This window comes from Mytilus californianus, unplaced genomic scaffold, assembly GCF_021869535.1.
Source record: "Mytilus californianus isolate M0D057914Y unplaced genomic scaffold, xbMytCali1.0.p SCAF_7, whole genome shotgun sequence".
In the NCBI taxonomy this organism is placed as follows: domain Eukaryota; kingdom Metazoa; phylum Mollusca; class Bivalvia; order Mytilida; family Mytilidae; genus Mytilus; species Mytilus californianus.
Window position 1 is genome coordinate 17,624,685 of NW_026262723.1, and position 24,659 is coordinate 17,649,343.

The window sequence follows — 24,659 nt, forward strand, 5'->3', positions numbered from 1 at the left end:
TTCATAATATGACCTTTATGAAAAACTCAGTTGGCAGTTACCATGCTACATGTACATGTATCAAGCAGCGGTTCAAAATTTAACATGTGACATTCAAAACTAACAAACACAAATCAGGGTTGATGAGTGAAATATATTTTTGGTTACACATTTCTATTAATATCAAATGATTTTTAACATTCCTTCCATCATAAATATTTTCATCAGATCAGTCAAGTTCCCTTTTCAAACTCAATCACATCAAAATAATGATTGTTAAAACTCAATTTCTTCAAAGAAGTCACTTTTAACCACTAAGAAACAACAAGGATATTTGATGCACATTTTAAATACTCTTTACCTTTTCAATTTCAATCAATTCCATATGTTTACTTTGATATATTTATCTTTGAAGAAACATTTAATACCACCCAATAAAAATGAAATATATATTTATCAAAATAAATACCTGATACTCCCACAACAGGTATATACTATTTGTAAATATACAAATGATGGCAATTATTAGGATGGTTAAATTTGGAAGGCTGATGAAATGGATTGTGCTCATTTCAAGTATTTTCAAGATTTGCATAAAGGATTTTTTACCTCAATATTTGGTCTTTGTCAAAATTTGATTATTGATTTTAATGCCAGGGGGTGGGGTGTGGGGGGCTATTTCATCTCTCATCTTGCTCTGCTACAAATATATACATATATCTTCATGTAATAATTTTTGTGGGTCTCATTGGGGTCTAAGCGTGATGCAGGAATGGTGGAATGATGATTGAGATTACAATAATAAGTGGGATACGGGAATCTGACATAACAATAAGCAGGATCCGCGATCAGACTCCCCCCCCCAAATATCATTTTTATGAATTAATAATGATAATTTCAAAAACAGTATACATATGGAACCTAACTCTTACTAGGGGCCATCCCAGATCACTGTTATCAATTTTGTTATCCCTCAACAAGTTGGAGTAAAATATTGCAATATCATGCAATTACAAAAAAAAATGTACTAAAGCTTACAATTTGTATTTTACAAGTTAAAGTTCTCGTACTAAAAGCTTGTTACTTAGACAATGTTTCATACAAATAGGTAGAAATGAACTGTTTTAACAGATATCATCCCTTTGTTTTTCAACATCCGTCCTTTAGTGCACAAATTAATCGTCCTTTAGTGCACAAATTAATCGCCTGAACTTTTCCTAAGTCTGAAGATATCCCATACCTAAACCATCCCCAACCTAATATTCCTTTAACCTTTAAATTAACCCTAACCATATATCAATTATGTGCAGAAACTCCTTAAGTAAAAATTATGTACATACTGACTTATTAACTTAAGTAAATAAAACAGCACATGGATCAAGTGCACATTAAAATGTCCCATAAGGACAATATAAAACAGAGGAGAAAGATAACAAAGGGACATTCAAATTCATAAGTCAAAAACAAACTGACAATGCCATGCCAAACAATGAAAAGTGATCAAAAAACAAATTTGTAACAACAGCATACAAAACACAACATAGAAAACTATAGACTGAACAACAAGAACACACAAACATTACAATTAGAACAAACCACATCTAGTCATTTTAATAATGAAAGCTAGTTTTAAAGAAATCATATTCTTAATCGTGCTGTTTTCATTATAAAAGCTGACTTTCAATGCCTTACATGGAGAGAATATTGTTCATTTAAAATTTAAACTATTCGTTATTCAGTGAATAATTTTCTCACAACCCTGCTATACACAAGGTAGATATCTAAGTCTGGGGTTCTCTTCCTAAGTGTCATCTAGATAACTTTGCTACCCAAAATGCCAAAGTCTGGATTTCAGTTGTCCTGTTTTGTGTCAGAGTTCCTATAAAACCATATATTTTCATATATTTTGCTACAAATTCAGTTTGTTATCTTGTCTTGTGATGTTATGTAATAGACAGGTATACTATGACAACACATTATTATGTAACAATTTATCACAGACTTAGGCATTTTTTCCATGGTGATATAACACAACTGAGGAAGTAGATTAATCTTTATAACAGATAAAAGACATTTAAAATTGTACTTTTGAATCTATTGAGCTACAGGTGAGGATCCAGCCATTTTTAATAGGGGGTTCCAACACATACAAGTCATATAAATAGGGGGCGGGGTCTGGGTTCCAACCATATGTCCCCATACAAAAGCATTAGTTGTCAAACAAAAAGTGGGGGGGTGTCCAACCCTCGGAACACCCCCATGGATCTGCCAATGGAGCTATCATTTTTTTGTCTTTGATTTGTGACGACATTTAAATTTTACATATCAAGTCTTTACTGGGATGAGTTTAAATTTTACATATCAAGCCTTTACTGGGATGAGTTTAAATTTCACCATAGATCAAATTACACTGTTAACATTTCATAATTTCTTGGAAAAACCTTTTCAATGAAATTATCAAAATTTTGTGTACCATTAAAAAATTTAGCATCAAATCTTTATCAAAAGATAAAAATATATCACATCTGTATATTTATTCTCTACAGTATTGAATATTCTATATACCAATAAATAATAGTATACCTGAGGCAATAGCTTTGATAGGCGACTTTTAGTTTTTCACATATCAAAAATAACTGGTGATTAAAATTTTTTACAAATGTTCAGATATCCTGTAAACATTCAATCACTTCTAAGGAAAAAAACGTTTTTTTATTAGTTTGTGTATGAATAAGAAATATATTTTACCTTTTTTTTTTAAATATTAATAAAATATATCCAAAGATGATTAGCTCTCTATACCACAGAAATTCCTGAATTTATCACAGTCCAATCTCACTTTTCCTTACACCTCTAAACAATAAATTAATACAGAGAAGTACAAGTGCACCAATGTTTGGATCTACCATTTCCACTTTGAGGGGGTGATATTTAATCATCACATATCAAGCTGATGATTTAAAATTTTACAATGGGTGAAATATGCAGAAAACATTTCATCATTTTATGGAGAGAAAAAAAAGTAATAATTATGTATGGGAGATTTTTATTTACAGTTAATTTACAGCCCACAACTTCTTCATACTTCCTTCCAGTATTTAATAATCATTATATAACATAATTTATCTACCATTATCATGATTATATCCAAGGACAAATATATGTCATGTCAGGGCCATTTATAGCTCTAGTCTAGACCATATATGGGTTTTGGTCATTGTTAAAAACTGTATTGTTCCCTACAGTTGTTTATATTCTTGTCTTTTGGTACCTGGTGGATAGTCATGGAGAAAGTTGTCTCATTGGGTATTACCATATATCTCCTTTTATATTCACCTAATTTTTGTACTTCCAAAGATACAATGATTTACTTGTGCAATTTCTAATTTATTAGACAACAGAAAATTCTAGTTATTTCAACAAACAGACATAAGATATTTCAATGATAATGATCTGCAGTATTATAGGCCTACCAGCTCTGCGAATTAAAGTATGAAAAGATCTCTAAATCCATATGGGTTTTGAAGGTCAAACTTTCATTTCATGCAAAATTTTAACAACTGTTTTATTATGTTTGTTCCCATCCCTGACCAATCAATGCAGCAAACTGAAGGAAATTTGTACAATAACATTCTTAATAAAATGCTTCGCTTAGCGCAGCTGGATACGACCGCAGAGGTCCAACCCTGAACAGTTGGGGCAAAAATGGACACAATATCAATATTCGCGCTTGATACAGGTCTGAATTTGGATTGTAATTAAATATTTGACACATAATAAGTTTCTGACACCGAATAACTGTAGTCAAAGAACTTAGAATTGGTTATATGATTTGAATTTATATTCAATTTTTTGCTTTTGTGCAATACACTATGCTGTTGCAAATTGATCCCCCCCCCCCCCCCACCAAAAAAAAAAAATTACCCCCCTTTTTTTTTCTTTTGTGAAATACACTATGCTGTTGCGTATTGAGCCCCCCCCATAAAATATTTTTTTACCCCCCCCCCCCCCTTTTTTTTGCAAAAAATACTATTTGAAGAAAATTTCTTTTTAATTTCTGAAATCTGAAATGAAAAAAAAAATTGACCCCCCACAATTTCTTTTTTACTCCCCTTCCCCACTAGAGTTTGCAACCATAATTACCAATTTAAATACATCATAAAAGTCTTAAAATAGGAAAATTAATATTCCTTTAATAGTAACTTCTAAGAATAAATTGATAGCTAATCACCTCAAGACAATACAAAATTTCTTTATACATAATTTAAAAGCTGTGTAAGGGAGGTAATCCAAACATACACAACATTGTACTTTAAATGTGTTTGGATTACTTCCCTTACACTGCTTTTAAATTGTCCATTAACCATGAAACCTTTGTTTTTCCCTCTTTTTTGCCCCTAATTCCTAAATGGTTTGCACCATAACCCCCCATAGTCAATCCTAACCATCCCTTTGTGGTATGGAAACCTGTGGTATAATTTCAGAGAGATTCATACACCGTTCCACAAGTGTATTGTCTATAAACTAGAAAAATGCTTATTAGGGCCCTTTTTTGGTCCCTAATTCCTAAACTGCTATAAGCCCCAAAATCAATCCCAACCTTCCTTTTGTGGTTATAAACCTTGTGTTTAAATTTCATAGATTTCTATTTACTTATACCAAAGTTATTGTCCGGAAACCAAATGTCTTCGGACGATGACGACGTGATACCAATATACGAACGCAAAATTTTTTGTGGTCCTATAAAAATAACTTTTGGTCAGCAATGATGCATTCAGTGAATTATTATTTCCCCTCCTCACCATGTCAAATGCATTAAAACAATTTGGACATCTGAAATTCAATCTATCTGGTCACTGTAAGATAATAACAATGACATGGACAATTTTTGATTATATCTTTATTTGATGAAACTTTGATAAAACTTTGGATGAATTTGGACGAACAAAATTTTTTTTAATTTTTTATTTTGGGTTTTAAATTCTGCATAATTTATGACTGAAAATTTTTAAAACTTATTTTATTTCTCAAATTGTAGATAACAAAATAAGAGAATATTTCATCCTTTTTTTAATATAAAATTTTTCTACTAAAATAAAAAGAAACTTACCAAAGTGTACAGGGGTATATCAAATATTAACAACCACAAGTCTTTATCTTAAATATGGTAACCTTTCATATAAAATAAGTAATTTGAATAAAATCTTTGCCAATAATAGACTTCTCTATCTATACACACATAATTGTTGATAACAATTATAACCTTCAAATTCCTGTGTAGCAAACAAATTATTTATCCAATAATATACCCACCTATATTATGTACCTGTGCATTTTTTAAATTTAATTTGCTTCATAAATAATTAAGTGTGAATCAGCTAAAAGTTAAGTCTGTTTTATATATGATTTTCAACCATTTCTAAATTCAAGTTAAAAATTGTCACCCCACTAAACTTATACATGTACGGTATTAAGAAAGCTATAATCCTAAAACAGAAAAAGTATACCAGATGCCAGGCCAGGTAATTTTGATTGCCGATATGATACGATACGATACAATATGATACGATACAATACAATACGATACGATACAACTGTCATCCAGAGACAGAAGTATAGGATGTTAGCAACTACTGGACATTGTAAAGCCTTCAACAATGAGCAAAAGCCATACACAAACCATATACATGCAATAAAGCTATATGTATTTTAGGCCCCTGCATGAAAAAATGTGAAACAATTCAAAAGGGAAAACTAACAGCCTGATTCATGCTAAAAACAACAAATGATAAAATGCTTCGCTGAGAGCAACCAGATACGACCGCAGAGGTCGAACCCTGAACAGTTGGTACAAATTTGGACACAATATTCAAGCTTGATACTGTCTGAATTTGGATTGTAATCAAATTTTTGATATAATATAGATTTCTGACACAAAATAAATGTGGTCAAAGATCTTACAAATCTATTGCGCAATACTGTGCAATTGAAGATTTCTTCTTGAAACTTTTCAAAAATTCAAAATTTAAAAAATTTTGGAAAAAAAAAATATGATTCCTCTAAAAAAATTGGAAAAAAAATCCCCCCCCTAACTTTTTGAAACCCCCCTTTGAGCAATAACCCCAAAACTTGATCCCAGCCTTTCCCTTGTAGTATGGAACCTTGTAGTACAATTTCAGAGATCGTCCATACACTTAAACAAAAGTTATTGTCTGGAAACTAGAAAAATGCTTGTTTTTGGCCCTTTTTTGGTCCCTAATTCCTACATATTTGGGCAATTAACCCCAAACTCAGTCCTAGCTTTCCCTTTGTGATATGGAACCTTGTGGTACAATGTCAGAGAGATCCATACACTTACACACAAGTTATTGTCTGGAAACTAGAAAAATGCTTGTTTTTGGCCCCTTTTTGGCCCTTAATTCCTAAACTGTTGGCCCCATAACCCCTAAAATATATCCCAACCTTCTACTTGTGGTATTAAACATTATCGTACAATTTCAGAGCAATTGAAATACTTATACACAAGTTATTATCCTCAAACTAGAAAAATGCTTGTTTTGGGCCCCTTTTGGGCCCTTAATTCCTATACGGTTGGGACCATCATCCCCAAAATCAATCCCAACCTTCCTTTTGTGGTATTGAACCTTCTTAAAAAATTTCATAGAGATCCATTCACTTAAACTAAAGTTATTGTCCGGAAACCAATGTGTCTTCGGACAATGACACAGACAACGACGACATCATACCATTATACGATCTTTGCGGTCGTATAAAAAACAAATAAGGGATGCCATGAGGGCCTAATTTGGCCTTTTTTCACAAAATAAGACGAGATTTTCAATTATATCTATTATAAAGTTGATGTTGTACAAAAACTTAAAACAAGTTGTTTAAAATCCATGATATCAAAATGTATATGGAAAAGTCACTTCTACACATTTTGATGAAAACTTCATAGTTTTGGTCAATTTTCAAATACTTATTTGGTAATTGTATTCATTTTTCCCATTCACAAATATGTGAAAAGTGCATTGTTTTTAGAAAAATTGAATTTATGCAATATATAGTACAATCTTGGTGACTATTCATAATATTAGAAAGAATAATGGTTTTTCGAGAATTCACCAAATTTTGCAACAAATAAAAACTAAATAATTCTGCTTTTCAATGTAAAAATTGCAGGAAAAAATTAGTATTAATATATGATGCATATTACATTAGTTTTCCTCAGTTTTCAGCTGGTACATACCTTCAAAAATAAAGCCTCTTTTCAACCAACTTCCTAAGGTCTAATTTCTGGGGTTTTAACAATATGGTCAAAATTAAATAACTGACCCCATCTTCAAGTAATAAAGGATCTTTATATACATTCGACCTTCAATTGACCTGTCAATATTTTCCTGTGATGTGACATAAGATGGGCTTTAATGGATTAAACAGACATTTAAATAGATTTATGTTTATTTATTTGTATATTCATTATATAAAGTTATTCATATCCTTAAGCCTACCAGATATTTTTCTCCTATATAAGGTCATCTTTTTAATATTTTTAGAAACCTTCTGATCATATATAGAAATCACTATACTCTACAAATAACTGAAAAAAGATTAAATTTTGTTCAACATCTTAAAAGGTTAGGTTTTTAATTACAAGGGTTTATTAATGTGAATCATCAAAAACCAATGCACAATTAACAAAAGCCATCTGGGTAGATCTTTTATTGAAAAGGACATTATTAGAATAAATATGGTATTTGAATACAGTTGCTTTTTTCCTTCAATATACAAATTTCAAGTAACTAAACTGATGCATTATTTACTTGTTAATTATTTAATTTACTTTTTACACATTGTGACTTTGGATGGAGAGTTGTCTCATTGGCACTTATACCACATCTTCTTATTTCTATGAATCAAAGAAAACTACAGGACTGGCATAAATCCTTTTTTTTCTCAAGCAAAAAAGATAATGCATTTGTATGTACAGTCATATTCTCTTAATCACCTTGTTTGTACCGTATCTGCTTAGATTACTGAATTGCTCTTTCAATTCTTAATTATGATAAAACAAGTGAAAAAGCATGAAATCTCCTACGTAAGCTTAGAAAGGTTAACAAACTTGAAGTTTCACTCACCCTATATGGCCAATTTCTCTATGGAGAGATGAAAAAAAGAAAATCTGTTTTAGCTGTAATGTAATTACTAATTCCGATGGGCCCCTCTGCTTTTACATTATCAAAATAGAATGTCTTTTATTGCTGTAGACCAAAGAATTTCATCAAAGACAATCTTTGTATACACAGAAATACTTGCATAAAAATGCAAACATTGAAGATTGCGTAATTTCAAGTGCAGCCAACTATCTATTAATTCTATTGACATTTCCTTAAATCAATCCCAAGAGAAAATAAATCTGGAATCCCACTGAAATCCCAGCTGGAATTTTGATGGGATTCCAAGTGGGATCCCACCTAATTCCACCGGGATAAAATTTCGGGAATCCCGCCAAAAGTCCGGGAATTCCGATGTAAATCCCGGTTGAAATATACTGGGATCCCACTGGGATATTGTGGGATTTTGATTGGAATATACTGGGATTCTGATTGGGATCCCGCTCTTTTAGCGGGAATCCCGAAATTTTATCCCAGTGGAAATATACTGGGATTCCAGTATATTTCCACTGGGATTTACATCGGGAATCCCGGACTTTTGGCGGGATTCCCGAAATTTTATCCCAGTGGAAATATACTGGGATCCCAGTATATTTCCACTGGGATTTACATCGGGAATCCCGGACTTTTGGCGGGATTCCCGAAATGCTACGATTTTGCATTTTCTGAGGGAATATACACATTTATTACTCATTATAAGGTAGATGAATATTGCCCTTGTTGTATCAAATCTGTCACGTATATATAAACATTGCGGCATGAATTACATTGTATTGGCCATGTTTAAGGTAGATTCATGGTATACCGCCATCTTGAATTGTACAATCGCAGTACACAATCGGTCTAGTTATTTACCCAAATCTGCAAATAAGGAGACAGATTTGCAATTTATTTGTCACACTGTTTATTTATTTAAAGAAAACTTGTTGATTTATTGTATTATTCAAAATATTCCAACAAATATTAAATTTTGTGTTTTGGAATCATTTTTTTCAACTAAGCCATTTAAGGGGAGATAACTCTTTTAGTAAAAAAAATTACACTGGTTTGATAGGGAAATTTTTAATTTTTACTTGTAGCAAGAAAACAAGTTCGGTGACACCATTTTTTCTTTTTATTTTCTTAAAACATGTTATAAAACCTATCTTCTCACAATTTATTTCAAAATTCTATCTCATAGATTTTTTTTTATGCATACAAATGTGTTTTTTCATGAACAATCTAACCAGATTTAGGCAATTTTCAACGACTCATAGCTTGAAAAATAGCACGGTGACCCATACTTTTTATTATATTTTTGAAAAAAGCATAGTAAAATCTTCATTTTGGCAAAGTATAAGAAAATTCTATCTCAAAAAATATATACCGATGATCTACCTTAATATCTTATTTCAATGGCTGTCAAGTTCCCATTCAAAAAAAATGTACTTGTATTTAATGTCAGATCCTTAAACTTCCATCAAAATTATAGATACTAGTACTACTAGCAATCTTGTTTGCCATTTTTAATGGCTGCTTATATTGTTAAATTACCCATTAATTAAATATGGTACTCACCCCACCCCTCCTCCCCATGTTCACTAACACCTTCAAGCATTTCATTGTCTTAATTGTATTTAGATATGCAGTTTTCACCATGGCTTAATGATGCTCGCTGTTCAGTTTCAAATATTATAATATTAAAAATGTGTGTCAGATATAAAGGATACATGTGAAGTTCTCCTCCTTTCTGTAATTAAATTTGCTGTCTCTGTACTTCCAACTAGTATTGCTGAGTAAAGGTAACTGGAATCTGCATGCAATCCGTTTACTTTCAAAATTGGCAGCTCCATTTAATCATTTAATCCCCTAAAAGTATCAAAAAAATCCACAAAGAATCAATTGTTCTAGACATTTTTAAGCAATAAATTCAATAGAAATATTATTGCATGTTTATACAGTATACATTGGAAGCCAGTTGGAATCAAATTAATTACCCTCCCTCTTTTTTTATCCCCTGAAGATAAAAAACTAGCGACTTATTATTTTCACCAAATAACCATTCACACAATTCAATTAAATTTTTACATATCTACCAGTTATGCCTGTTATGTGACAACAAGATTATTCAATGTTGTTAAAAATAAATATATTTTTCAGTTTATGCAGGGACATATATATATTAGATATATCTGCATGTTCCCAGGTTTATGCTTTCAGATTTTCTGATGTTGATTTGCTAAAAAAAAAACCATAAAAAAATCATAGTTCCTCAATAAATTATATTTTATAATCTCATTATATACACATGTTAAATTAAATTTTTAATGCACTTATCTGAAAACATCTTCACCATCACATGGAATCTTCTATTTTGCTACAGCGTAATCACATTTTGATGACGTTTTTATTGAGTACTCTAACGTCGAGGTGACAATCTCGCCCCATATTATATCGGCCAGAAGTTGATCCGTCCCCGTAACGGTATTATAAAAATAAATCAAGGGTGTCGTATAAAAGTATTTATTACTGGCCAGTTTTTAAAAATAAGAAAAAAAACCTTTAATTTAATCGGCACAGGGTGCATGCGGATGAACTAGTGGCCGCATTATCTAGGACGGTATTTTCTAGGGTCGGACTGTTCAGTACAATTACTAAAAACCACGTGGTCACGACTTGTTTACATAAGTTGAGAACCAAGGTTTTACGATGTCGATCGTTGGCCTATCATTGATCTGATAATTTTTCTATGTTATTTAAATGCCGGACAACAGGTAGAAAATCAGAAACGATCCAGCTTGTCTGGCAAAACAGCCGTTGGCGTTTCTCGGGCGCCCTTTCGTTTTTATCGCGAAAATCTCGGCATTTTTCTGACTTTGAAATACTGTCAAACTAAAATTTGTAATTCTTCCATCAACAGAAGTTCAGCTAGCTGTGTAAACTGTCAAATTAAGTGACCCATTAAGTGCAGGGCTTCACCTGACAGCTTTGGTGTCAAACACATTGTTAATTAACACAAATAACCTTTGCTTTATGTCATAAATAATTTGTGTATTTCAAAAATGTTTCAGTTACTTCCCCTTTTTTATCACCTTTTCACAATATATTCCTTAAATTTATTGGGTTTTTTTCTAAAAAAAACAAAAAAAAAACAAATTGAATGCAAATGCATATCAGAATATTACTTTTAATTATTTTTAACCTGAAAACACTTCAAATATAAATATTTTGAAAATTATTTTTTTCATCTTTACTTCCATTAATTGATCTATCAAGTGCATTCAAATAATTCAAATTTTCATTGAAAGAGGACAACTTTTATTTTTAGAAGCAATAAGTGGGGGAGAGGCATTTAAAAAAGGGCATCCAATTTTTCAAAGCACCAGTTTTAAGTGGGGTCATTCAAAATATATTGATTTAAAAAGGAAAATTTACAAAATTTAGGTTTTTCACAAAAATCTATAACCAGGATATATTTTACATTTCCAGGATAATTTTTTTTAAATTCCACACAAAATTCTGGTTTATGTTTCCCTGTTTAAAGTAAGATGGGATCCCGGTTTCAGACAGTTATCCCAATGGGATCCCAGTTTCGTATATTTATCTTGCTTCAACTGGGATTGGATCCCAGCTTGAGACAGATATCCCAATGGGATCCCAGTTTCAGACATATATCCCGAATGGGATCCCAGTTTCAGATATTTATCCCGAATGGAATCCCGACTTCTGAGGCCCATCCCGGCTTATCCCGCTAATTTTACCGGGATTTGACTGGGATCCCGATAGATCCCGTTTTCATTTTCTCTTGGGATGAAATTATCAATGTTTTTCTAACATAATAGGTAAAGGTACTTGAAACTTTTGCAAAAGCAAATAACTAAATAATAATGAATAGAAAGTCACTAATAATGAAGTAAGAAATTGTTGATTTCTTCTATAATATTATCTAAAAATATCATAATGTGCCATGTGGTTGTCTTATATGTTTTTATTGTTTCTGTAAATTGAGGTGAACATATCAGGAAATTTGAGACAGCATTTGTTAAACTTCTTTGCGAGATATTGTTTAAAATTATCAATATTACGCTGCAGTTGTGTTCTTCGATGCACAGATGTAACATGATCTAAATCTTGCAAAGAATTCAGCTAAAATCGTTACTTAGGGCCATCTTGATCTTTCAGTGAGGCGGGAAATATTGCACAATTTTGAAAGCCACATCGGGACTTTTAAGATGAATAGTAATACCAGTGCTGTTTCTTTAATATAGTGCTTGTAGTGACTTTGTATCATGAATTATTATACCGTAGCCTTTATTTTCTATGGTGTATGCAAACTGATAAAAATAGTTGTTTGGAACTTTGGGGTCATAGGCGTTCCTTAATAATAATAAATGGTTGAATGTATCTTTTATAGCACTATAATCAACGAATATCAATTTTTGAAAATAAAACCAATCAACCATTTTATTTGTCTCAGTACACAAACTAACTGTTTTTTTATCCTCATCTCCATCAAATTGTACATAGTTATAACAAAAATGCATATTGTATAGTAAAAAGTAACAGTACACTCATGGTCATGATTTTTAACACTGAAAAAAATTGATAATTTGGACTGATCAACCTTTAAATTTCTGTCTATACATAAACAGAAATATCATGCAAAGAGGTCATTAAAAACAGCAATCACGCTGTTTCACTGTCACAGTCAATGGCTCAACATCACTAAATTTAAATGTCGTTTTTTCCAGGGCCAAACCTGTTCAGGTATTATTTTTGCTTTTTTTCACATTTCTGACTAATCTTTGTTAAATATTAGATGTACATGAGGTGATATTTTCATAATTTTATTTAAATAATGAAATTAACAAAATTAGCGAAAAATATAAATCCCTCTGAATTCCACATTGCAATTATCTATCATGATGATATCAAATTACATGTATAACATAGCTCTGCTATTGACATGACCAGTGGTGGACATCCAGCATTAAATGAATAAAAATGTTTAAAATCGTCAGCCAGCCTAGTGTGAAGTCATTTGGGGCTGAATTCAAAAGGATATTGATGGATAGATTTCTTAAGTTTTGGGTTTGAGAATAAATCTCATAGGATTTTCCATTTAAAAATTGATGGCGTAAACACTACATAAGGTTTCTGAATGTTAATTACATCAGATATGTATCCACACCTTAGTACAAATCAATTATTCCTGTACCTTGTCATCCAAAAACAATATCTACATCATATTTTCAAAAAAGTTCTGATTTTATTCAATATTACATAATGTCTCTCAGTTATTACTTTTCCAGGACACTAAATTTGCGAGTGTTTCTGATATCCACGCTGTTGTAACGAAGCCTATTACACAATAGTGTTATCAATAAGTTTAGGACAAATCTTGGTTAACCACAAATCTTATTTATTATTGCTGCGTTTGATTTGGTGAAAACATTTTATTTTTAGCAAGGACAGAATTATACTTGACATGCAAAAATTGTTCATTAGTCATCCCTGTCATTTACACGATTGGAAATTGGGAATTGGAAATGAAAAATATTTTACTTGATGATGAGGAGTTCCTTCATTTAGAATCGTAATTGAAGTTTTGATCAAGTCACGGTAACGTTTATTCCTAAAGGTACATGTAGAAATTAAAACATCCAAAGAGAAAGACATATATAGAAATGTTTATTGTAATGACCATATTCCATGTAATTATTGTTTAATAAATGAAATAGTCTTAAAATAAACATGCATGTGTAGATATAAAAAAGAAGATGTGGTATGATTACCAATGAGACAACTCTCCACAAGAGACCAAATGACACAGAAATTAACAACTATAGGTCACCGTACGGCCTTCAACAATGAGCAAAGCCCATACCGCACAGTCATAGTCTTGTTTTCTTCCAATCAACTAGACAAACATATGATATGTTGGTATTGTGAAGTCAGAAGTTAAAAGCACATGCATTTCAAACAGATTTATCAATACTGAAAAAATATTAAGTGCAGAATGTAACATGAAAAAATATGATGTGACTATACAACACAAACACAGCGAGTTTCTCCAATAAACAATTGTGGGAATTCAAATGGAAGGTGAGACGTGACAAGGAACACACAATGGTAACAATCTGTATCCATATGGGCTTATAATGTGGTTTATATATTGCAAACTAAGAAATTCATCCTGTATTTGTCACAAAAAGCACATATAATTCCCATTAAAATGTTTCAGAGCAAGAGTTGTACATGTACATCACCACAAATAAAATTCAAATTTAAATTCTGTTAAAAGACAGTCATCTGGTACACAAAAGTAAACTTGATCTGTAAGTTATCATTTACGTAACTTTACCTACCTGTAAAATTTTTGTTTTTAAACTGTGACCCTTTTCACAAAAAAAACTCTGGGCAAAAATGCTTGTTTTTGTTGAACATTTAGGTATGACTTAATTACAATTGATTTTAATTGTTAGTTTATTGTGAAAAGAGTCACAGTTGGATATGATAACTTACTGCTGTATACTTTAAGACTGTGTTATGAAGCAATTTAATTATACATTTCATTTTATTTTCTGCTATTTGAAAATTTAGAAAATTGACTGTTTCACATTTCTACACTAAATGGACAGGTGTAGCAGTGGATTATATAATCTTATAAAGTATATAGATATCTTTATGTAACTTCAAATTAAATAAGATATCTTATAAAGAATGGACTAAAGTAAAATTTTCATAAACTTTTCAAAGTCATAACTCAAGAACGGTAAAAGTGACACCAACCAATTTTCAACTTGATCTGTATTATGTGGTAATAAGCATTGTGTATAAGTTTCATAACATTTGGTTGAGGCAAACTAAAGTTACGAGAACGGGAACGAAAAAACTCAGCCATTTTTATGTTTATAAAGGAGCATTACTCAAGAACCAATATCGTGATGGCACCCAATTTCAAACTTGATCTGTGTTTTGTGGTAATAAGCATTGTGTATAAGTTTCATAACATTTGGTTGAGGCAAACTAAAGTTACGAGAACGGGAACGAAAAAACTCAGCCATTTTTATGTTTATAAAGGAGCATTACTCAAGAACCAATATCGTGATGGCACCCAATTTCAAACTTGATCTGTGTTTTGTGGTAATAAGCATTGTGTATAAGTTTCATAACATTTGGTTGAGGCAAACTAAATTTAGAGAACGGAAACCAACTTTTGGACATACGGACGGACGTACATATGTACAGACAGACAAGGGTAAAACTTAATGCCCCCTCCGCTACAGCGGGGGCATAATAACTGAACGTTAATTGGACAGCAACCCAAAAGCACCAAAGGAACAAAAGACGTCTAGAAAACAATATATATTCTTTAACAATAATTAAATGACAACACAGTATGTGTAGGAAAGTAGGGAATAAATTTATCAGCAACCATCAACAAACTATTATCAACACCAGAATTCCTAAGGGGACCATCATTATATACATATAATGAGATTTTGTATTATTGCCAATAAGACAACTATCCATCAAGACCATAAGACAAAGATGTGAACAATCACAGGTCACTGTATTGACTTTTACTGCTTAAGTCTTGGGTTAAAATCTCTGAAATATTACAGGTAAAAGTGAATTATAAAACATAAGAAATCATATAAAAATATATGAAAAATCTAAAATAAGAAGGAAATTTTTAAATCCTTATACATATATTAATACATAAATCTGAAATTAAAAAGTAGGTGGGTCAGTTAATGGCCAGGACCATGACATTGTTTTCTAATAAAGATTGGGTCAGTTAATGGCCAGGACCATGACATTGTTTTCCAATAAAGATTGGGTCAGTTAATGGCCAGGACCATGACATTGTTTTCCAATAAAGATTGGGTCAGTTAATGGCCAGGACCATGACATTGTTTTCCAATAAAGATTGGGTCAGTTAATGGCCAGGAACCATGATATTGTTTTCCAAAAAAGATTGGGTCAGTTAATGGCCAGGACCATGACATTGTTTTCCAATAAAGATTGGGTCAGTTAATGGCCAGGACCATGACATTGTTTTCCAATAAAGATTGGGTCAGTTAATGGCCAGGACCATGACATTTTTTTCCAATAAAGATTGGGTCAGTTAATGGCCAGGACCATGACATTGTTTTCCAATAAAGATTGGGTCAGTTCATGGCCAGGACCATGACATTGTTTTCCAATAAAGATTGGGTCAGTTAATGGCCAGGACCATGACATTGTTTTCCAATAAAGATTGGGTCAGTTAATGGCCAGGACCATGACATTGTTTTCTAATAAAGATTGCCTTTCATATGGATTTATCATTACTACAGTTTTCAATGAGTGAATAATGGACCTAAAAGAACAGCTACATACCTTATAATGTACTATAAGATGTTCCACCTTAATGTAATACAAGATGTTCCATCTTAATGTAATACAAGATGTTCCACCTTAATGTAATACAACATGTTCCACCTTAATGTAATAAGAGATATTCCACCTTAATGTAATACAAGATGTTTCACCTTAATGTAATACACGATGTTCAACCTTAATGTAATACAAGATGTTTCACCTTAATGTAATACAAGATCTTCCACCTTAATGTAATACGAGATATACCACCTTAATGTAATACAAGATGTTTCACCTTAATGTAATACAAGATGTTCCACCTTAATGTTATACAAGATGTTCCACCTTAATGTAATACAAGATGTTTCACCTTAATGTACTACAAGATGTTCCACCTTAATGTAATACGAGATATTCCACCTTAATGTAATACAAGATGTTCAACCTTAATGTAATACAAGATGTTTCACCTCAATGTTATATAAGATGTTCCACCTTAATGTAATACAAGATGTTCAACCTTAATGTAATACAAGATGTTTCACCTTAATGTAATACAAGATATTCCACCTTAATGTAATACAAGATGTTCAACCTTAATGTAATACAAGATGTTTCACCTTAATGTAATACGAGATATTCCACCTTAATGTAATACGAGATGTTCCACCTTAATGTAATACAAGATGTTCAACCTTAATGTACTACAAGATGTTCCACCTTAATGTAATACGAGATGTTCCACCTTAATGTAATACAAAATGTTCAATCTTAATTGTAATACAAGATGTTCAACCTTAATGTACTTCAAGATGTTCCACCTTAATGTAATACAAGATGTTCTACCTTAATGTAATACAAGATGTTCCACCTTAATGTAATACAAGATGTTCCATCTTAATGTAATACAAGATGTTCCACCTTAATGTAATACAAGATCTTCCACCTTAATGTAATACAAGATGTTCTACCTTAATGTAATACAAGATGTTCCACCTTAATGTAATACAAGATGTTCCACCTTAATGTAATACAAGATCTTCCACCTTAATGTAATACAAGATCTTCCACCTTAATGTAATACAAGATCTTCCACCTTAATGTAATACAAGATCTTCCACCTTAATGTAATACAAGATCTTCCACCTTAATGTAATACAAGATCTTCCACCTTAATGTAATACAAGATCTACAAGATCTTCCACCTTAATGTAATACAAGATCTTCCACCTTAATGTAATACAAGATGTTCCACCTTAATGTAATACAAAATGTTCCACCTTAATGTAATTCAAGATCTTCCACCTTAATGTAATACAAGATCTTCCACCTTAATGTAATACAAGATCTTCCACCTTAATGTAATACAAGATGTTCCACCTTAATGTAATACAAGATGTTCTACCTTAATGTAATACAAGATGTTCCACCTTAATGTAATACAAGATGTTCCACCTTAATGTAATACAAGATCTTCCACCTTAATGTAATACAAGATCTTCCACCTTAATGTAATACAAGATGTTCCACCTTAATGTAATACAAGATGTTCCACCTTAATGTAATACAAGATGTTCCACCTTAATGTAATACAAGATGTTCCACCTTAATGTAATACAAGATCTTCCACCTTAATGTAATACAAGATGTTCCATCTTAATGTAATACAAGATGTTCCACCTTAATGTAATACAAGATGTTTCACCTTAATGTAATACAAGATGTTTCACCTTAATGTAATACAAGATGTTTCACCTTAATGTAATACAAGATGTTCTACCTTAATGTAATACAAGATGTTCCACCTTAATGTAATACAAGATGTTCCACCTTAATGTAATACAAGATGTTCTGGTCAATTGTCTTATTCAGACTTCAAATAAAAAGCTGTCTTTCCTTACAATCGTTACATTTATTCCAATATTGAAAATAATGATATTTGAATGTTCCATTCCATTTTATTGCAGAAGTTTTAACTGTTAACACATAGCAGATCAATTTGCCATTTGTTTTCAGAAATTGAGTTAACCATAATACTTTTAACAAAATGGCTAGCAAATCAAAGTATCTTTATGTGGAGTTCTTTTCTTACAGAAAATTATTTTTTATGTCTTACTAAAAGCTAATTCCAGAACTTCTAAAAATTAGCTTCCTGTTGTAATGGCTCCATAATGATCAACTGTCAGCAAGCAAAATAATTGGTCATTAGGGGAGGTTTTAAAATAAACTACTTCTTCCCGTAAATAATGTGGGAGATGTTTTCTGCCTTTTTATTGACTGTCCTCTTCCCCCCCATGAATAATATAAAAGTGCATCATCACCTACGTAACTTTAGGTGGCTAATTTTTTTTTTCCCCAAGCAAAATAATATTTTCATGCCAAACAAAAATAAGAGTACATGTATTATCTTTTAGGTAATGTAATATCAGAACTTTCATAGGTTCATTTTTCCTTGGAGCTAAGTAATAATAACTCAGGTCCCATGCAGGCAGTTACTTCACACAATTGAATGAAAACACTCTGAATTCCACAGAGAGAAAACTAAACCCTTGTTAGATGGGGCAAATAGTTATTCTATCCAAAACAATAAAATACATATCATTTAAGGTGGTACCTAACACTACAGGGAGATAACTCTGTAAAAATCAGCTAAACGTTTTAATCACGTTGTATTGTTAAGGAAATATTAAGCTTCTCAATGATCAAAATTAGTGTTTGTCAAACTGCTATATAACCAGTGAAATTTTTCTGATAAAGTGGTTGGTTCAAATTTTTTGAAATTTTTATATTTCTGTCAAAGGGTCAAAGTAAACATTTTGTCAAAATTTTATGAAAATTAAACGAGCCAAATTAATATTAGTCAAGGTGTTGGGTACCACCTTAACCTAATTAATTGTACATTAAAAATAATGGTTTCAAATATGTGTTAATTTCATTTCCAGTAAGGATATCAGTTTATGAAATAATTGATGGAAGAGCAGTTTATACATACATATTTCATATTGTGAATACCAATTTAATTCACAAATGAATTTGAAATGCAATACATTGATAAATATTTTAATAGGCAGTTTTTGAAACATCAATTCACCTATTTGTTAAAGTGTTTCTACTATGTGTTGTAGTATTAAGTAACCTTTGGCTGGGAAATAATGTATTTTTTATCGTCTATCCCAGCTTTGGGTAACAGGAAATAAGGTTACTTCCTGATCACTTTATATATTAAAAAAATGTAGTACATGTATTCTGTATCATACATATATGATAAGTGCTTTTTCTTACTTTTCCTTGTTATTTCGAATTCACTGATGGAGATTGAGAGCTTAAAAAAAGGGGGGAGTGTGATTTGTCAATCATAATGAGTTTTTATCATTCTTATGATCACTAAATGCCTAGTAAATGTGAATTGTGACCTCAGTCTATTGTGCTGGACATAGACAGCTTTTTTTTTTCTTCAAAATTCCAAATAATTCATCAACAAGAAAGCATATGCTGAGTTGTCTCATCGGCTTGTAACTTAATCATTATGCTGAGTTGTCTCATCGGCTTGTAACTTAATCATTATTAAACTTCATGCTGAATTAGTCTAAAAGATTAAGGTTTTACTCAGATATTACATCAACTTAACATTATTTAGAACCATGAAAATAAGGTATTGGTCATATGAACCCTGACAGTTTTGTGCACCTACCAAAAGGGTAAAGTTGCAAAATGGGTAGGCATTATATTTGTCAATACCTTTATACTGAGCGTTAGCGATTCTAACAGGAAAACTTTTGTACTTCGCAGCGGGCCTATAATACACATTCGAAAGCAGCCATTTTTATTTTATGATTCAATAAGTGCTGGCCACATTCTATTGCAATTAGAACATGGCTTAATGTCTCCAAAGCAAAAGAAGCACGTCATATTAGAATCTTTGATATTACTTTCCACTATTATTCCAAGGTCATTGCAATTTTTCCAAAGGTTAAACGTACCCAATTTTCCTCACATAATACTCCCCTTTCATGTGTTTCCCAAAAATAAATATGTTTACTAATATGTCATAGGTGTTCTTTTATGTAAAAGTTTTTAAAGTGAATTTTATTGAGAAACATATTTTATTTTAGAAAATATGAAATTATGAAATAATTGCATGACAAATTTTGATTTAATTACTCAGGTAAATTTTGTGAAACATGTCGCTTGTTAATAATTGCTCTGAGCAACATTTTGGTATCTTGTCAATGGTCATTAATTAATATGAGCAATATTATGTTTTAATTAGTATCATAAATGTAATTAACTTGTATCTCTGTAATTGACATTATTCATATTTCACCTTTGGACATTTTTGAACAATAGTATTAATACTCAAATTATCAAAATTATCAAAATTATCAATGTCTGTCATTTTATGAGTAGTTTTCAGCATTCGCCTTAAATATCGGGGTCAAACAGTTATTCTTCAGTGTAATCTCGTCGGTGTTATCCAGATAGGAGTGCTTCAAAAGCCAACCAGGCTCAGCTACTCAGGAGAAACCCGTACTCAAAAGACAGCTCAACACAACTGTAATCGTTCAAGCCAGACAACATTAACTTGGAATATTTTGAACATTTTGGACTTAAACTCAAACTGTGAATGGATTAGTGAAATTAGTGACTTTGTTATTTGGAACATTTGGACTTTATTTATTTGTAAATTGTTTTTGGCATCATTATCATCATTTAGATCTGTTATTATATAAAACTGTTACAACTTGCTGCTTGCTTTATAGTTTTGCCTGCCATTGCTTAAGTCTTGCGAAAGACTGACCTCCTGTCCCTTGGGTTGTGCATGTTCGATAGTCCCCCTTAAACTCGACGTGCACTGGCTCTTGGTGACAGATTTGGTGGAGGACCCGGGCAGAATTTCGATCCATTTAGCTTTGGCATGGCATTATTATTAGCAACAGCTTTTAAAATTACTTTTAAATTATCTACTTACAAAATTTGCAAAGGAATTTCATAACAAAAATTGAACAGAAGGAACGACAGAAAGTGAGGATCTACTATTGAAGATAAGTAACTTATTAAAATATTATATATTATTTATCTTTACAGTTATATTTAAATTTTCAAGTTTCAGCAAGTATTGTGCAAGATTGAATCTAAATAGATTAAAAATAAAATTAGTTTTAAATCTGTAAAAGTCATTGGTAGTATTCAAATGATATTTTTCATAGTCTACCCTTTACAGAAGTCTAATTATAATCTTGTTTAGTTTCAGTTTTCAACTTTAAAAGTTGCTGTACCAAAAAGGCAAACTATCTGTAAAGAAAGACAACTGCAGTGTGTGCACAAAATAGAACTGCTACAGAAACTAAAGATAAGTAGCTTTTGAAATAACAATATTCATAATAATTCTCGAAATTTAAATTGCTAGTTATTAAAGCAAAAAGTTTCTTCAACGAAAAGTTGTGAATATAATTTATTGAGACAGCATTAAAGTTCAGAAATTTTACACACATTTCATGTAGCATATTGCCTTTTTATTCTGTGAATAGATTTTATTTCATATAGCAAAAATTCTTTTAGTAGAAGTCATGGGAAAGAAAAGAATTAAGAATATATGGTGCTGCAGAAGATCAAAATGTGCAAGTCTTTCAACTGTTACAGCAAGAGAAGCAGATATAGAATTTAAATCATCTTTAGAAAGAAACTTTATGTACCTGAACATTGAAAATTCAAACCAAAAGTGCTTAATTGACAGTGGTGCAACAATAAGTTGTATAAGTCAACATCTTTTAAAACAACTAAAACCTCAAGCTGACATACAGAGATCATCAATTTTTAGTGGAGTTGGAGTATGCGGAGAAGTACACCCAGTGCTAGGAAAAGCTACTTTGGAAATAAGATTCGGCGAACACAAAATTTTACAGAACTTTCACATTTTCGAAACCCTTCATTCAAAAATACTTCTTGGATTGGACTTCTTGGTAACCCATAAGGTTAATTTGGATTTTGGAAAAATGACAATATCTGTGCCTAATGTAACAGGAAAAGATAGTGCTACACTTAAAGGAAAGGAGAACATAGTTTCTACAGTTACTATTCCAACATTCTTAGATGACAACGTTCAGATTGCCATGGCAACCACAGTGGATTTAGTCGAAATACAACCGCAATCTGAAATCATAATTCCAGTACATATTGGAAAATTCAAACATGGAACAACTGTAATTTTAGAACCTAAAGGAAACTTATCTATTGAACATCAGGTAGCAGGAGGAAAGACAATTTCTACAGTGCTAAGAGGCATGGCTTCATACAGACTTATGAATCCTACAAATTCAACAGTTTACATTCCAAGAAGGACTAAAATTGCGAAAGCCGAAACTATACAGTCTAACTGTGTTACAAAGTTCACAGAAGGATCATCAGCTCCTATAAACTCTCTTAGCCAAACAACTAGTAATCAGCTTTGTAGTGAATTTTCAGAACTAGGATTTAATTTAGACAATTTAGAACTTACAGTGGAACAAAAACAACAAATTCAAAATTTTCTTATTCGAAATAGGGACATATTTGCAAAGGATTTAAGTGAACTGGGACATACCAACTTGCATTTCCACACAATCTATACTGGTGATGCAAAACCAATTAGTGCTGCTCCATATAGACAATCTCCACAAATGCGCAGAGAATTGGATAAACAACTTGATGAAATGGAAAGATATAATATTATTGAGGAGTCTACTTCACCATGGCATAGTCCAGTCGTACTTGTTAAGAAAAGAAATGGAAGTATTCGCGTATGTGTAGATTTTAGGGCTTTAAACCGTATAACAGAACCCATGTCAGCAGTAATTCCAACTATGACTGATATATTTGACACTTTGGCAGATTCAAAAGCAGAAATATTCTCATCTCTCGATTTAACGTCCGGATTTTGGCAGGTCCCGCTAGACCCAGCAACTAAGCATAAGAGTGCATTCATTACGCATAAAGGTGTATATGAATTTAATAGACTTCCATTCGGTATGATGAACTCTCCATTGACTTTCCAGTGTTTAATGACAAAAGTGCTTAAGGACTTAAATTTCAAAATTGCATTAGTTTACATAGATGACATTCTTATTTTCTCAAAGAACTTTGAAGACCACCTTAATCACCTTCAACAAGTCTTTTCCAACCTACGTGAAGCAAACCTGAAACTTAATCCTGAAAAATGTAAGTTCGCGACAGGAACAATCAAGTATCTCGGACATGTTATATCAAAAGACGGCATCCGTGTCAATCCGGAAAATACAGAAAAAGTAAACGACTTCTCCAAACCAACCACTGCAAAGCAAGTTAAAAGTTTTTTAGGAATGGCAAACTACTATAGGAAATTTGTGAAGGACTATGCCCACATAGCAGCTCCATTAACAAAGCTTCTAAAGAAAGATCAAAGATTCAGGTGGACTCCAGAATGTGATATTGCGTTTGAAAATTTAAAAGACCGTTTGACATCAGCTCCAATTTTATCGTTTCCTCATTTAGACAAACCTTTCATCTTAGCAACCGATTCTTCAGAGTTTTCAAATGGATATATTTTAAGTCAGATCCAAAATGGATTAGAACATGTAATTGCTTATGGCGGTAGACAATTAAGGGGTTCAGAACTTAAGTGGCATATTACTGACAAAGAGGCTTTGGCATTAGTGGAAGGAGTTCAACATTTTAAACATTATTTGGCAAATCAAGAGTTCACAGTATATACAGACAATATCTCAGTTAAGTATCTTCAAAAAATCAAAGATTGTCAGGGAAGACTTGGTAGGTGGAGTTTGCTGTTACAAGGATATAATTTTAAAATTCAACATCGCGCAGGATCTAAAAACCCAGCAGACTGCTTATCAAGACAAAAACATTTAGAAATTAACAATAGTGCTTCATATGACTCTAGTGAACTTGCAGACCATTTAGGCTCCATAGATATACCGAAAGAATATACTGAAGTTACATTTATATATAAGGGTGAAAATGAAGATGCAGTTATTGCCAGTCTACAAACCGTGACAATCAATGATATTCAATTAACAAATCTAGCCGAAGAACAAGAAACATGTAAAGACTTTGCAGATATTATTAAATACAAACAGTCAGGAAGAGTACCTCAGAATCCAGAACTTGCAAGGGCAGTCGTAGCCG

At 31.8% G+C, this 24,659-nt stretch overlaps 1 protein-coding gene across 2 annotated transcripts in view; it reads right to left on the reverse strand.

Annotated features, from left to right (window-relative positions):
- The window catches only part of LOC127709296 (uncharacterized), a 68,061-nt gene that overhangs the window by 34,111 nt on the left and 9,291 nt on the right, over positions 1-24,659 (reverse strand). Inside the window, exon 1 of one of the 2 annotated variants that reach the window (XM_052214761.1) lies at positions 2,728-3,881. The exons of the other annotated variant lie outside the window; for it this stretch is intronic. The gene's annotated coding sequence lies outside the window, so the exon portion shown is untranslated. Of the gene's footprint in view, positions 1-2,727; positions 3,882-24,659 lie in introns of those variants that run through there. 2 annotated transcript variants of the gene reach the window in all.